The sequence below is a fragment of the Melospiza melodia genome, chromosome 4, assembly GCF_035770615.1.
Source record: "Melospiza melodia melodia isolate bMelMel2 chromosome 4, bMelMel2.pri, whole genome shotgun sequence".
Classification (NCBI taxonomy): domain Eukaryota; kingdom Metazoa; phylum Chordata; class Aves; order Passeriformes; family Passerellidae; genus Melospiza; species Melospiza melodia.
In genome coordinates, this window is record NC_086197.1 from 10,218,095 (window position 1) to 10,234,012 (window position 15,918).

The 15,918-nt window shown below is 45.9% G+C and overlaps 1 protein-coding gene across 20 annotated transcripts in view; it reads left to right on the forward strand.

The window, feature by feature from the left end:
* The first annotated feature begins 1,344 nt into the window (after positions 1-1,344).
* Positions 1,345-15,918, forward strand: part of MICAL3 (microtubule associated monooxygenase, calponin and LIM domain containing 3) — a 173,086-nt gene continuing 158,512 nt past the window's right edge. For 19 of the 20 annotated variants that reach the window (XM_063153804.1, XM_063153813.1, XM_063153810.1 and 16 more), the window contains exon 1: positions 14,620-14,836. The gene's annotated coding sequence lies outside the window, so the exon portion shown is untranslated. Of the gene's footprint in view, positions 1,499-14,619; positions 14,837-15,918 lie in introns of those variants that run through there. The other variant, XM_063153805.1, reaches the window with a different exon arrangement.

The following is a 15,918-nucleotide window of genomic DNA, read 5'->3' on the forward strand; positions in this document are numbered from 1 at the left end:
GCCTCCCTTTATGGAGATATTCCAGAATCACCAGGATGCATTCCCGTGCCGTGTGCTCTGCAATGCCCCTGACTGAGCAGGGAGGTGGCACAGTATGGTCCCTTCCCTTGCTGTCACTCTGGGGGGATCAGCGGTGGCAAGCGGGCACTCCGGGGGCGCTCCGAGCGGCTGCGGCCGCAGCTCCGGGACCGGGATCGGTGCCCATCCCTGCCAAAACGCGCTCCCTTCATCTCCTCCCTCGTGTGGCTGCCCAGGCAAAGGGAGGAAGGAACAGCCCGTCTCGGCTGTTCTGCCCGCGGCCGCCGGGCGTCAGCCCAGCCCCGACAGTGTCCCAGCCCCGAGAGTGTCCCAGCCCCGAGGGTGTCCCAGCCCCGACAGTGTCCCAGCCCCGACAGTGTCCCAGCCCCGAGAGTGTACCAGCCCCGACAGTGTACCAGCCCCTAGAGTGTCCCAGCCCCGAGAGTGTCCCAGCCCCGACAGTGTCCCAGCCCCGAGAGTGTCCCAGCCCCGACAGTGTCCCAGTCCCGAGGGTGTCCCAGCCCCCAGAGGGTCCCAGCCCCCAGAGGGTCCCAGCTCCCCTCGCCCCGGGCAGAGGCGATGCTAACGGGAGAGCGGGCCGGTGATGGATGCTCTCCGCTCCCGGCCGCCTCTTCCTCCCGGCACCTCTCCCCCGGCTCCCCGTGTCCGCAGTTCGGAGCACATCACGCTGTTAATGCAGCTCGGGTGTAATGACAGCGTCCCCAGCAGCACCCGGCAGGCAGCGGTTCGCATTCTCCTTGGGTTGTTATTTAAAAACAACAGGGTGTCTTGGTTACAAGGTAATTACCGCAGTCAGCGCAAACGCTCTTCAAAAATGGATCTCTACAGGAGAGACAGGATTGATTTATCCTGTAACCTTTTTGAACAACTGACACATTTATCTGTCCCCCTACTATGATTATGTAATTAAAAAATCAAATGGGCAAATACAAAACATGCTAAAGAGTGAAACATGTCTTACAAAGGGGATTTTCTATACCATCTCAGTGTGGCGAATACGATTAAAAGCTCTCTTTTTCTAGGTAGCTGTTTCCAGGAGGCAGGACCGTGTACCTGCCCCTCTGGGCTGCAGCAGGAGCACTCTGCAGCAGCAGCTTTCACACAGCGGTGCATCCAAGGGGTTGGCACACCGCCCCTAACTGTGGAAGAGATTCCTGGAGGATTGAGATGAAACCACTGCACAGAAAACATGTGAAAGAGCCCAGCAGCGAGCAAAGGCAGAGGTAAAGGCGTTTCAGATTTCTGTTCCTGTTGCTCGGCTCTTGCAATTTGGAAAACAACATTCCTTTTTGGGAACTACAAGTCCCAAAGTGCACTGTGGGAAGAACGTGCCTCGTACCAGCTAGTGCCCAGCACAAATTCCCAAATATGGATAAGGAATCAAGTTTGAAAAAGACTCTCACTGGCTGGATGCTCCTCACTGAGACTCAGAAAAGGAGTGAGACAGCACAAAAACAAGGTAAGTTTGTGTCACTCAAAGATGCTCTTGAAGGATTTCTTTCACGGGGAGCAGCCAGCAGTGTTGTGTGCCTTAGGAAGGCAGCCCAGCATTGCTCCGGTGGTGTTTGCAGTAGGTGTTGCTGTCACGGAGGCAGCTTTTGGAACAGGGCTGTTGTTTCAGGTGGGGGAGCGAGCAGCGAACAGTCAGATCCTGTTTCCCTGCAGATGCACCTGATGAATGGAGACCTATGGAAAGACAGAGCTGCAACACTGATGCAGTTATTTTAGAGTCTGGGAAGGTCAGGGCAAGGGTGGAGTTGCTCTGAATGGCAGCTCCGTATGAGCTGCAGTGTGTGGTTGTGTGAGAAGCCAAGGTGGACAAGCAGCCTTGTAATACCAATGCTTATAGGTTAAATTAATTTCTCTGTAAGGCATGGTGGAATGTTTTTGTACTTCACCCCTCTTCCTAGAGGGGACAGTGTGGCGCCTCGAAGGCCAAACCTCTTGCAGCTCTCTGACCTGCAAACAACACTCAGTAATAGGATTGTTTAACTTCAGGCCAGGAACAATTACCTATTTCACCGGCAATTTGTTAACGAGCAAAATGAAATCATTCTGAAACACAATAATCTCTGTGGAGACGAGGGATGCTCGAGCTCCATAGTCGGGCACGTGTGCATCCTCCTCAGCTGACCTGGGCCTGGGCAGCAGCAGCTCCTGCCTGTGTGTCCCTGGCTGGCAGTCAGGCAGAGTCCTGGTGCAGCCCAGATGATGCTCTGTGTGCGGACACTGTGCTGCTGGCTGACGTCAAGTGCAGCTGGTCAGCTGCACCCACCCTGCCAGCACCCTCCTCCTGCTATGTAGGGTCATGGAGCAGCACAGCCAATGCAGGAGGTGCAGCCCAGCCCGGGAGGGGAGCCTGAGGCTGCTCGGGCTGCTGAACCCGACTGTCACATGGACGCTTGTTGCCAAATAGGAATGATGCTGTTTTTCCATCTTTCCTTGAATGGGAGCAGCTTAAATTGTCTTAAAGCTGAAAGGGTCCCAGCTACACAGCAAGGCAATCTGTCCTGCTACACCAGCACAGGAGGGAAGCAGGGTGTTTGCCTGTGCTCCTGGATAACAATTTCTAGCCACCAGAGAAGCTAAATGAACTTGCTGTCAGTGACAGACAGTATGAAGGAGTACCACAGTAGGTTTTGTGTCCTGGGTGGAATGCCCATGCCCACCTCGTTGCCTTTTGTATAAAGTCAAGGATTTTTTTTTCCCTGCAGTCATCCTCATTTTGTATAGGAGAAGAAAAATGATTTTCAGCAGGGCCTTGTTTGTGTGTGCATCATCTGTGGATTTAGTGGTTCCCCTCCTCCCTCTCCTGCCAGGCAGTTGGAGGAGAGTTTAGAGTTCCAGGCACCTGTGGCAAGGCCTCCTGAGGTAAATCGCCTCAGCTATTAATCCAGATCTGACCAGCACACGGTCACAGGGCCAGAGGGCTGGCAATCAGTCTTTTTCTGTTGTCTCTTCTGTGTCAGTAGGCTGTTAATAGGAGATTAGCAGCATTAGGGAGACTTTGAGCTAGAAATGGTGAGGCCCTATGATTTGATTTGAAGAGAAAGAAACCCTCCTACACTACTATAAAAACAAACAGGAGAGCTGGAAATTATAAATGGCATTATAAACACGACTGAGGAAAGCACAGTCTCTAGGATAGATGTAGAGCTCTACATAGCTTATCAGCAATGCTTTAACAAAGCAGTGAGGTCCATGGAGACCTCAGGTCCCAGTGGGCAGCACTCTGTTCTTATCACCACGTGCTTTTGTTTGACTCTGGCGAGACCATGACGTGCTGGAATCTGTAATTCGCTTGTAACTTCCATCAGCAGCAAATCCCCATTAAATGTGAAGCTGGCTGGCTGCAGATGCCCTCAATTAGCCCAGATTCAGGGCTTCCCTGGCTGCTGGCAGGCATCTGCAGAGCCCAGGGCTGGGGGAAGGTGAGCGCTCTCCGGCTGTGCTTGGAACAGATGGCCCGTGGTGATGCCTCCTTATCTCACCCAGCATTGTGGCACAGCATCCAACCTGGGGCTTGTTTCAAAAATAGAACTGTTTAGAGGAGATTCACCTGATATTGGGCCCACCTGCTGATTTCCTAGTCAGTATGTTTAAATGCGCTGATGTCTGATTTTTTGGCTATATCCAAACCTATGTAAACAGCAGGTGAGGATGGTACAAGGCAGAAAAGGCAACTATGGGGCAGCCACAGTCCATCTGAGGGGTATCACATAAAACAGAAAGACCAAACTCTGTTTCAACCTTCATCACAGAGGCACAAACACTGTGTGAAGTGTAAACACTGGAAATTGGGAAACTGGGAACACAGGGTTGTGTTCACAACTTGCCAAAACTTGAGTTTTACTCACACAATAGGAAAAGTTTTCCGAAACAAAGGGCAATTTTAAGTTAAATCCCTTTCTTTGCTTCATAATCAAACAAAATACTCGTCTTGGCAAGGCTCCTGTCAAAGAATAGCAGCAGTTTCTTTGATTTAATTGTTACTGTTATAACAGTCATAATTAGTGCTGGGTGGGGCATTTCATAGCTGTAAGGTGACCAATTTGGTTAGAGGCCTAAGGCATCTTCTTTTCTTCAGCTAGTTATTATCTGTGAGAAAATACTGAAAACACTGCAGCCTGTCATCACTGTGGGTCAATTACACCCTGTTTGCCTAGCACAGCATCTCTTTGCTCATCACTTCAGAGTCACAACCCCTCTAACAGTTAAAACCACTTCTCAAGGCCCAGCTTGCCAAAATCAACTCTCATCCATTAGTCTCCACCTTTCCTCTTTTTTCAAAAGCGAGCCTTGTGCTCTCATGGCTGGGAGAAAGCCCTGACAGTGTGAATCCTGGAACTATTTGTACCACAAGGCAAACAAGGTATTTGAGAAAATGGTTCTTCTCATTTTTGACCCAACTTCCTGACATCTCAGTATTTCTTTTCACAGTGTTTGTCGCTCGTCTGTCCCTCATTCTGAATGTGCATTTACTGTGATCTGCCTTAATTATCTATACAAGCAGGCAATGCATCTTCTGCATCTCGGACTGGACATTTCAGAATATACTGCAGAAGTTAACAAACTTTTTCCATCTCAGTCTTCTGGTCCTGGCTGTTGCCTGGTCCGGTCTCGTGGTGCTCACAAAGCTGGGATGTGAGGTTGCTTTAGGAAAGCTGCAGTGGTAGCAGTGCCAGAGCCTCGGGAGAAATCCCCAGGGAAGGAACTGATGCTGGTGGAAGCTTTGTGTCTTGTGTTTCACCGAGAGCATCCCTGCGTGCCCCTCTGGCTGTGGTGGGCAGAACTCCCCTGTTTGCTGTTTGTGCTCCTGAACTTGATACAGTAATTAACTGCTAATTGCTTTCTTATGAACGGCATGTGAGGGTTTTTTTTTAACATAGTCAATGAATGTGCAGCACCTTTCTCCTGGGAGGATTTCTGCTCTCCTCTGGAAGATCTGTGTGCTATTTCAGGGTGTTACCTGTTTGAGAGGTGTGCTTGCACTGTGTGTAGGATTAATGTCTCAAGCAGTGCACTGGCCCTATTTCCCTAACGAGCTGATGTTCCCTTGCCCTCTGTACCTCCCTTGCTGTTCCTTCTCGTCTTTCTTGGCAATGCCAGGTGCAGACAAAGGTAGGATTAGATGTCTAATTAGTTTATGTAGCCTTAGACATACGTGGTTACTTCTTGGCACTGGGGGAAGGGCAGCCTGAGAGGAATCCAGCTCTTGTCTTTCAGTGAGGTTTTCAGCTTTGGGAGCAGCCTGAGCCCAGGCAGACTCAAAAGGCAAGCCAAAATTTTCTAGACACATTTTGTTCCAGATGCCTGTTCAAGGAGGAAGTTGAAAACCCAGTCTGTATTACCAAATCTGAAATAATTTCTCATTTAATGTTAGATCCAAAAAGTTTAATTCCAAAGAATGACTCAGTGTAGACAGCCTGAAAGAACTTGCTTGAAACATGGCAGAAAAGCAACTAAGCTGTAATTAATATATTTTGGAACTACACTGTGGATGGGACAAGTTGTATTTATAATATTTTTGGCTTCTCAAAAGCGAACTTTGGGCTGTAACTCTCCTGTCTCCCACTGCCACCATCCTCAGCAGATGTAGCCAGGGAACAGAGAGGAAAATGTCATTGTCTTTCCTTCCTGACAGAAGCCTTATTTGATTTGTTATTTCAGTTGTATTTATGGACTCTTCCAATACATCTGAATGAAAAGAAATGGATGAGGGTAAAGAAAAGGATCAAGAGTACACTTGCAGCTGTGTACACCAGCAAAATAAAATCCCAAAGTAATGGAAATGGGATTCATGTATGAACTCTGACCAGACCTTCAAGGATGGAAAATGGCGTGGATTCTGCCAGGGACTGGGAACTTCATTTTTGCTCTCAGGGATAGACAGCAGCTGCCCTTACGTTTCTCATGGATTGTCTTTGTGAGTGAGAGGGCTGTGTGCTGGTGTGTCAGCCTGGCACTCAGAGCACAGCCAGGCCATCAGCATGGAGGTCACTCTAAACACAGCAAGGTTAAGGGAAATAAGGCCATGAGGAGGTCATGGTGAATTTGAAAGGGAGAGTGGATGGACAGACGTGACTGATGATAGCTCTGGTGATTGGAAACAAAACCTTAAATAACTCAAATTTGTATTCAAGAGCGCTTGTCCATGCCAGGGCTCTATCCATCTCTCTGTGTCAGATCAAGCAGCAGTTCACAGCAGTTCACATTTCCACTGCACTCTGAGCTGCTGGAACAGTATGTCTATTCTGAGCTCCCCTTGCAAGGCTGTCTCATTCCAAAAGGTGTGCTCACAAGGAGAAATTCAATACTAGAAAGTTAGTAGAATAATTTTAGGAGATAGAATCACTGCATCCTAAATCCCGAAAGGAGCTGACTCTCTAAATAGCCTTAAGCAGGGAAGCATGCTCTGTAAATCATTACCAAAAGTTAGGCTGAAAGCATTTAAACACTTTGTGTAATAACCAAGGAGGTTCTGCCTCGATTTCCAAGCCACTGTCGTTTATTCTCCTGAGCCTGACATGATCAAATTGCTGTTCATGTGGCAATCAAAGATTCAGACTGGTCAGAAATTGGACAATCGTGGCACTAAATCTCTAGAGCTGCCTGAATCACAGGGTTAAAAGAGGACTGAGAAGTACTTAATAGGCTGCCTACACAGTGCTCAGCAAGTCAGAGGTTAACAAAGGACCTTATTATTTGAAAAGATAATTGAAGCTGAAAACAAGTCGACCATCCCACAACTAAGCCGTGGAGATCATCAGTTTTTGTGAACAATAGCTGATGATGTTCGGGATTCAGTGAGTTAAGTGGTTAATCCTATACAGAAAGCTGCATCCATAATGCACTTTAAATAGGGGAAATCCACCCAATTTGACCCCTGGAGAATTGCTTCCTGCTGTTATGCTGATAGATATGTCTATAAATATCATGGAAGCCATCAGCAGATAAAATCTCAGAGAGCTGAAAAGCCTCTCCCTATTAAATGATACATTGATCTCCATGGAACAGCAGGAGCCTGGGGAAATGAGCACTGAAACCAATCCCTCTGCTCTCCCCAGAGCCACAAAGAGAAGCAAGACCCATACACTGTTTCCATCTTGTTTCGGGGGGGGAAAAATAAATCGAACTCCTCATAGACCTTTTCTTCTTTCTGTCCAGTCTTCTCCACAAGGCTGCTCCTTACATTCTGTGTAAGCAGCTCATCAGCCTTTTGTGGCACTTTGTTCCAAATTTGTCCTTTGTTTACATGCCTCAGAGAAAGCCTTCAGTCAGTTAAATTAATTTGGGCACAAAGCTGCCAAGGGGTGCAGGACACTCCAGCAGGTTTGTGTTTGGTTTTGTTCTCCAGCACAGGCACCAAGGGGTGGATAAAGCAACCACTTCAGCAACCACTTCTGCTCATCCTCAGCTTCTTCTGTCACTTCTGGATTTTAGAAAAAGAGTGCTCACTGTCCTGGTTTGGGGTTTTTTTTGTTTGTTTGGGGTTTGTTTGTTTGTAAGTTCTTGGGGTCTTGTTTGTTTCAGTTTGTTTGTTTTGTTGTTGCTGCCGTTGTTTTTGTTTTTGGTTTTTGTTTGGTTTTTGTGGGTTAGTTTGTTTGTTTGGTTTTGGGGGTTTGGGTTGTTGTTTTGTTTTGTTTTGTTTTTATTTATAGCTCAAAATCTTAAGGTTTTGAAGCCTATTGTATTATAATGTAAAGTCTGGTTTGTGATTTTCTACTCCCAGAGCTGTTGGTGCTGCATACCATGGAACATGCACATACACACAGTTGCATATAGGTTTTACCCCCTTCATTTGAGCTCTCCATACTGCCTGTATAATATCTCCATATCTGTATGTGCATGCAGGTCTCAGAACAAGCTTGCTGCCTTTCTGGTGTTTCAACTAGCTCTAAATCCCAGGATGCCAGCCATGAAGAAGTTGAGCCATGTTATGTGGTTCTGATTTGTTTTCTGTATCTTTCTTTTCTGCACTCTCCATTTGTTACTCTCCATCTTTTCTTCCTCCATTTTGTTCTCTCTTTTCTCCTCCAGTGCTGACTTAGTGCAAATTCCATCATTTCTCAGCACTCGAGGCTGTCACAGGCAGTTGTGACATCTCTGTGGGACTTACATGGAAAACTTGTGCTGTTAGCAATCTACTTCCAGAATTATTAAGGACCAAGCCAATAAAGATTAGAAGAAAGCAGGGTTTCACAGTCCCCACAAACCCAGAGCTGCAAACAGTGTGAGGATACAGAAGAAAATGGGATTATGAGGTTCTTTCCCTTCTCTTCATGGACCTTTCTGCTTAGAACATTCCAGGAACTTTATTTCTGGACTTCTCCTTTGCTGCTTCAGTATCTTTGAGCATGAGAGTCTCTTCCTTTGGAGACTCTAGAAGGAGTTAAAATAAACTGAGACGTAATGGAAGGATCATGAGATTCACCACCCAGCCTGTCCTGCTGGCACTCAGGTTGAGTTCAGTGACTCAAAGCAAGGGGCTCTCATTACCTCTGAGTGCACTCAGAGAAAATGATTCTGCTCCCTTTTCAGCAGTATCAACAAAAGTGTTTACTGAGTTCCAAAGGGTTATATTTTTGGCATTCCTGTGGCCTGTTTTGGCATGTTGAATGTTACTTATGAGTAAGAAGGAAAGAACTTGACTTGATGCTCAATTATAAAGCAGAATTTGTATGGCTGACTGTTAAAGTAAAACAAAACAAATGCAGCATTTTGTGTGCTTATCTCACAGGACCTGCAGAGACAATAACTACAGAGACAACTGCTTGCAATTGCAGGGATATGTCCTGGTTTTAAAGGTCATGTCTCTGGTCTCTCAAGACAGAGACACCCAAATTCTGCACTTGTACACCTGATTGTAAATGCCCAGAGTCATAGGAGAGCTGAAGTGAGTGAAGGGAGCCTCCATCCTCACCTCTGTGCATTCCTGGGCAGGGGAGAGCTGCTGTGAGGTAAAAATGCTATTAAAGTGGATACTAGGATGAAAGGTCTTTGCTGGGGACTCAGGTCCCATAAAAGTACATGTGACAATGCCAGAAAAGCTACATATTCCTGCAACAGCTCCAGGAGGATGATGCTGCTGATTCCATAACTTGGTCAGGAAATAACAGCCATGGTAGGCAGCACTGACCACAGCCTGGGAAAGTGAATATGGAAAGCAATAGGAAGAGCCCAGAGCAACAGTGGCATAAATAGTATAGCCTAATTAACCACTCCTAGCAAGGATTTACACTGTGCTTTACTTGTTTGAAGCACTGTGCAAAACATTAGCTGATAGATGTTAATTAATCATTCAGGTAATTAAATGGAAGTGGAATGCAAATGGTTAGAGGAAGCTGGAGTATGAAGACTTCCTGAAACCATTAAATGATTTTGTTCTCTTTGATGGAGGAAGAATTTCTTCCTTTAGGGTTTGAATGTTCTCACAGTGTGGGTGTTATTACAGTTTTAATAACCACCTGTTTAATTCCCTGGGATGGGAGATTACATGCAGTACAGCCAAGAGTTTCTTGTTTGTTTGAGTAACTTTGGCAGTTTCATGGGCCTAAAAAAAAGGAAAAAAAAAAAAAAAAAAAAGATGAGTATCCCCAGCTCTATATTTCAGGGCACAGAATGATGACCAGCTTCAGGAATGAGTCTTGATTTGGAGTCCCATTACACAGTGACCTATTGTTTTCACTTAGGCAGTGAAAGATGAAGATGTGCTGTCATTTGATGTAGAGGAATCACTGAAATGAGCCTGGCAAACCACTGAGAATGTTGCAAGTGATAGCTAATTTTTTAATGGACTACTTCATTCCCCTACAGTAAGAAGATAGGATTCTTTGGCAGAGAATCAGTCAGCTTGATTCCTGGCTGTGGCATATTTAGGTTTGTGTTATCACCCACTGCCCACACTTGTGCAGCATAAACTCCTGAGGGAACTTGTGAAGAGATGGTTTTTCAGTCATCTGGCCTGGATCACTGCCTTGCTGATGAACCCCTCAAGCTGCTTTAGGAAAAGTCCTGTTTTATGCCAGGCCAGTATAACCACAAACCAGGCATGTAGGTCTGATTTCCTAAATTAAAAGACTGATTTACTGCACTGTGTAAGTTGGGTTTTCAATCTACCTGCAACCTGAGAACTCAGTCTCTTAGGGCAGGTACAATACAAGCAGTTGGTGATGCAGATAAAGCCAACAACAAAGAAAGATAAAGATGTGGTTCTATGACTGCTAATTGCTCTGATACCTTTGCTACCCCCCTTCCAGCCTGTGTTTCCTTCTGACCTGGGATACTGTCACTGTCAGCAGTGAAAGCTATCACAGTTCTCCTTTTTCTCTCCCTTTTCCTCCCTCTGGTTCCCCTGGGGACAGAAGATCCTGGCAGCCAGATCTACCCCAGGCTTTTGCCTTTTGTTTTCCTGTACTTTTCTCTTGGCACAATGCAGAACTTCGCTGTGTTGTGCTTCCACAATCACATGCTAAAATATTTTCACAGCTGTCTGATGACAGAAAAAGGGGGGGAAAGAGAAAATCCACTCTTCTGTTATTTGAAAAGTTAAACCAAACCAAACAAACAAACAAACAAAGCTTAACATTAATTAATAATGTAAAATCTCAATCAGTTTGCCTGGCTCGCCTCTGTGTGCTTCACCTTCTTTTTCTTGTACACATAAACCCACACTTTGGGGCTTCTCTTCCAATGCCTCTGGGTTCAAACCCCCATGGGACTCCAGTGCCCACTCTTTGCACTCTCTTCAGCCTGTTCTGGGGTACAGAAATAGGACCAACTCCTACAGACTATAATCAGGCATTCTTCAGGCAAATCTCTGACTGAAGTCAGTGGAAGTTTTGGCACAAGGACGGTGAAACTAATTAAATTCCTCCTCCAAATGTGTATATATATATATATTTATATATCTGGGATGGGGATGAGAGAAGAAAATACTGCCTAGAAAGAAAGTCCATTAATAAATGAGACGTAGATGTGGGGAAGAACAGTTGATTGAATTATTTATAATGCAGTTATAAAATTGCTGAGTTGCTTTCCAGTAACCCATCAATAACATGCATGACCATAGCTGCAGTTAGCAGGAGTATAAACAAGCAGGAACATGGATCTCCATGAAAATCAGGTGTGGAAATATTGGGGAAAAAAAGCCTGGCCTATCCAAATCATTTAGAACAGAATAAATTTGAATGTGGTCATAGCTTTCCAATAGCCTTGAAAACTGGCTGTGAGTTAATTTTACCAGCAGTGCACCAGAGAATCTCAAGCAAAAACCCATCAAACGTGGGCCCATATCTTAAAAATAGAAAAAGCAGCACAGACACTTCCTAACAAGCCTAACTATAGATCAGGGTGAGAAAAAAATTTAAATGTGGGTTTAAAATAAACCTGGATAGTGACACTAAGAGCAAAATGAACTTGGATGTTTGAAAGAACCAATCTTGTAAAGTATTTTTTTTTTTGGTCAGAATGATCTAATTAGTGGCTGATGATACTAGAACAAATATACTGCATTAGGTGCAATGAGTGGAAGATTGAACTTTTCAAATCTTCAGCAGACAAAAGAAGGGGAAGTGAACAGGCCAACAAGCACTTTTCCAGCTTTGGCATCTATAATTCACATGCAGGGACTGCACTCCCACTATAGCAGCTCCCTTCCTACACACACAAACACACACTCCCTGCCTTTATCCTGCCCTGGGACCACACACAGCTCTGTCCAGTGTCTGTCCTTCCCACCAGCCAGCCTCTCCTCTGGCAAGCATGAATGCCTCCCCTGAATTTAGGCCTCAAGGTGTGTTTCCACCCTGCTCCACCAAGCTTGGGTTGGTTATTTTCAGGTTTTTTTCAGTCCTCAGTCCTCCTGCTGTCCTCAGTCATGAGCTCCAGACAAAGCCTTCCTTTCTGTGAGGGAACTTCAGAACCAGGAATGTGGTCTGGACATTTGTGGACAAAGGAACATTCAATGTTTCTGCTCCTGATCACCAGGAAGAATGGCTGTGCTGTGTTTTTAGCACTCCAGCTCAGTTTCTGAAGTCTGTGTCCTGCTGTGGACACACATTTGGGGCTAGCCCTCCCTTTGCTGGTGTCCAGGCTCAGGGAGGCAGTCTCTCTGTGCTGCTTGGGATCCAGCAGACAGAATGTCATTTCCAGCCCGTTGGCCTCCGAAACGTTCTGTTTGTGCAATTAGCCTTATGAGGCCACTGATGAGAAATGGGTGCTTATTAGCTGCTGTCATTTTTATACCCTCTTCCCTGAGTAATGCTGCAGCTGCCCTCGTGATGCCATCAAACAGCTCTGACTGCAGGAGGAGAGAGCTGCAAATGGAAAAGACTTCTCAGTGCTGCAGGCCAAGCCCAGCCACCTCCTCTGCCCTGCATTCCTCTGCTGCTTTCCTGCCCCCTGAGAGCCCAGCATTATTCCTGCTCAGGATTGTCTTCTTCAGGGGACAGCTTCATTTTGAATGGCTCCATGCTTCACACCCAGAGGCACCAAGTCTTTTCCACCAAGCCAAGCATAAAAATAGCTGAGGGAAAGGGTGGGAGAGGAGGGAGTGTCAGCAAAACAGATTTATTTAATTATATGTACCAAGCACCACTTTCCTATGTGAGACCAAGTGTGCAGCTCAGTTTCTGATCTTGCTGCATTCTCGTTTAGGGTTACTGAGGAAACAGGCATAAAATGCTTGTGATAACTTGAATTTCTGTAAGATGCCTTCATATGTTTAGTAACCTCACACCTGTGTGGGACTGGGTGCTCCTAATTCTGGCTGTACCAATAACTGATTTTGAACAAGGCACTGTGCAGGGAGGGTGTCTGTGTGTGGGGGTGATGCTGTTAAATCCAGCACCTGTAATCAGAAGGCTCCAGACTCCCTTAGGCTGGGCCTAGATGGACTTTCCTACTTCACAGAGATATTCTGCACTGCCAAGCCCAGTGGTGTTGTCATGGCCATCACCGTGTTTGGTGATGTTCTCCAAGTCCCACATTAAAGAATCCTGTAAACATAGCAAAAATTGAAATGTTTTTTCTAAATCAAGTTAAGTTTTAATCTCACAGTATGTTGGAGGAAAGCTGGAAAACTCAGTCTGAGGGCAGAGGCAAAGATAAATAAAAATATTAGAATTTTTACTTTACTTCTTTTAACATGTGAGGGTTTTTTGCCTGCTCACAGCTTTTATAATCGAGTTCAATTCTTTCTAGAATTGAACTAGATTATAATCAGCCCTTCTGGCAGATACTGCTGTTCTTAACTAGTCCCATCTCTGCTGCTGCAGATTACAGTGGAGCAAAAAGGTACCTAACCCCTTGTCATGATGGGATCTTCAACATCTGGATTTTGGCCCCTGGAGGCCTGTCCCTACCTAGCAAATTGGGATGAGACACTGTCACAGATTGCCCAAACACCTAGGTTGAAAGTGAGGACAGGAGAGTCAGTTAAGAAAGCAAATGGGTGGGTTTTACTTCTGTGTGTTTGTTTTTGTCCACACCACCTACGTGCACACAGAGCTGTGTTTGTTACTGGTGCCCTGAGAGAGGAAACCCATCACCTTAAAAGAAGCACTTGGCTTTAAGAGAGAATAATCAGGAAAGCAACAAAGGACCGTTAGCAACATTTTATAAAGAAGATGAGATAAATAGTCTGTCTCATAAACAAGTGGTATTATTTAACTATCCAAGGAGTTGCTTTCCAAAACAAGGCTGAATTGTTCATTGTCCAGCAAAATAATGCTTGCTTCTGCAGCCTTGGCTCCTTTTCTGACTCCAGCCCAGACTCTGTAGATCTGCACTGTGCTGGACTGTCCTGCCTAACATTACTGCTAATGTTTATGTAGATGTTATAATAAACATTATAATGTTTATTGTTAGTAGAATGTTATAATAAACATTCTACTTATAATAAAAATAAGTAGAAAACAGCAATATTATGGCTCAGAAATGACAGCACTGAGACTTTTCAGTTGAGGGGACAGGAACAAAGGAATCCTGCCTGCCCTGAGCTTCCCCGTGGCTGTAACAGGGCCTCACAGACACACTTGTGCTCGGCTCTGTTGGCAGAGAAACACTTGGCAGAGAAATCCCCTCCTGCTCTCTCAACTGCTCATTCACCTGCTCACAGAGACAAGATTATATCACACTGCCCCAGCACTTCTTCAAACACTGGGGAGCGTGTGCTCCTGCTCAGATTTTCACCAGAACAAGGTTTCTTTTCTCCTCTTTTCACAAGCCATGGCATTTCTCAGGGGAAGCCAGCAGCTCTCTCGGGGTTATGCCAGCTTTCCTCCACCACCACAGAGACAAGATTAGAGATGCTGTGGAGATCTGTGAGCGGAGCAACCAAGGCGGGAGGGGGGGTGTGAGGGAAACACCTTCTGCATCAAACAGCCTTTTTGGAGAAAGGGGTGGGTTCCCCAGGTCAGAGGAGCCCTGGAAGGAGGAGGAGGAGGCAGTGCATCCATTCGGTGCTCCCACTGCCACTCCCTTAGCCAGCCACAGGGGACCACTGCTCCGTTGCTGCGGCAACCGTGACGACTTGGCAGCCAGAGCCATCATCACTCAGCCTCCTCGAGATGCTCTGGCCAAGGCTCGCACAAGGAGATTCGCACCCGAGATCCCGTTCCTTTTAAATTGCGGCTTTACCTCACAGCCTGGAGAAGGAGAAAATCGCTGCTGCAAGGAGAAGCCGTGCGAGGCAGGGCAGGGCAGGGGCTCTCATTTGGTGTCTGCCCCTGCAGAGGCGGGGAGCTGGGAGCACCTGTCGGGAGGAGTTACTCATGTGAGAAGAAGGTCATTCCCGGTGAGTACCCACCCAGCCAGCCTCTCCTACCTTCTGCTGCAAATTGTTTATTTATTGTTTGTCATTGGCTAGGAAATTCCGGGGTTTCTCGTGTCTAAGGGGAGGAATTTTCTTTTGTGCTAGCTCTAGGCTTCTTGCAAAATCCGTGAATGCACTGCTACTGGCTTTTTGTCCTAGGCATGAATTCCTGCAGGAGCTGCAGCCTTGCCATCAGCAGCAGCAGGTTTCTTGCAGGAAGCTTGATGAGATCTGCAGTTTGCAGTGAGCTCTGCACAATCCTACCTTAATACCAGGTTTGTGCTCTAGCCAGCTGATATGCTCCTATATCAGCTTTTCCATTTAATTCGTGGTTCCAGCCTTTGTTGTACAAGCTGACTTATTTGTTTTCATTGAGTTAAGAATTGAAGCAGTAAGTAAATCAAATGCTTGAACAGGTGCAGAAAGAGTATTTGCCCTGTGGAGGATAGAGTTACAAGCAGTTTCACTCTGATGAGACAAACAGATGCTCCAGATAAACTGCTGATAAAAGGAATTATTATACTGGCAAAGATCCACCACGTTCCCCTGTAGCACATGGGTGTCACAGTCAAGCACACAGACAGTAGCCATGGGTGAGATCAATCTACCATGGCTAACAATAGGCATCTATAAATGTAGTCATGTTACTGAGCAGTGTGATCATCAGTTTCAAATCATGTCCTGAAAAATATTCATGTAACTTAGTCATCTGTGAAATGAATACACTGCTTTGTAAAGAAAGTAGTGCATTGCAAAAAAAAAAAAAAAAAAAACAATCGTAAGGAATTATAAGGGAAAAGAAATCAAAGGTTGCACACCGCAGATCTGAAATCCTGATCAACCTGCAGGTTGAAAGGCAAGGAGATTTCTTTTTCTCCAGATGAATTTGGTGCCTGTTCTGTTCCTTAATCAGCCAGCAGCACTGGGGCATCTCTAGCTGTAATCTCATTAGGACTATTAGGCTGTGATTGTGCCTGTGGTCTGTTGCTGGCATGCATTTGGGCAGACAAATGACCCTCAGAGCTCTCAGAGTCGAGAGGAGATGGGGGTCCCTTGTTTCTCAC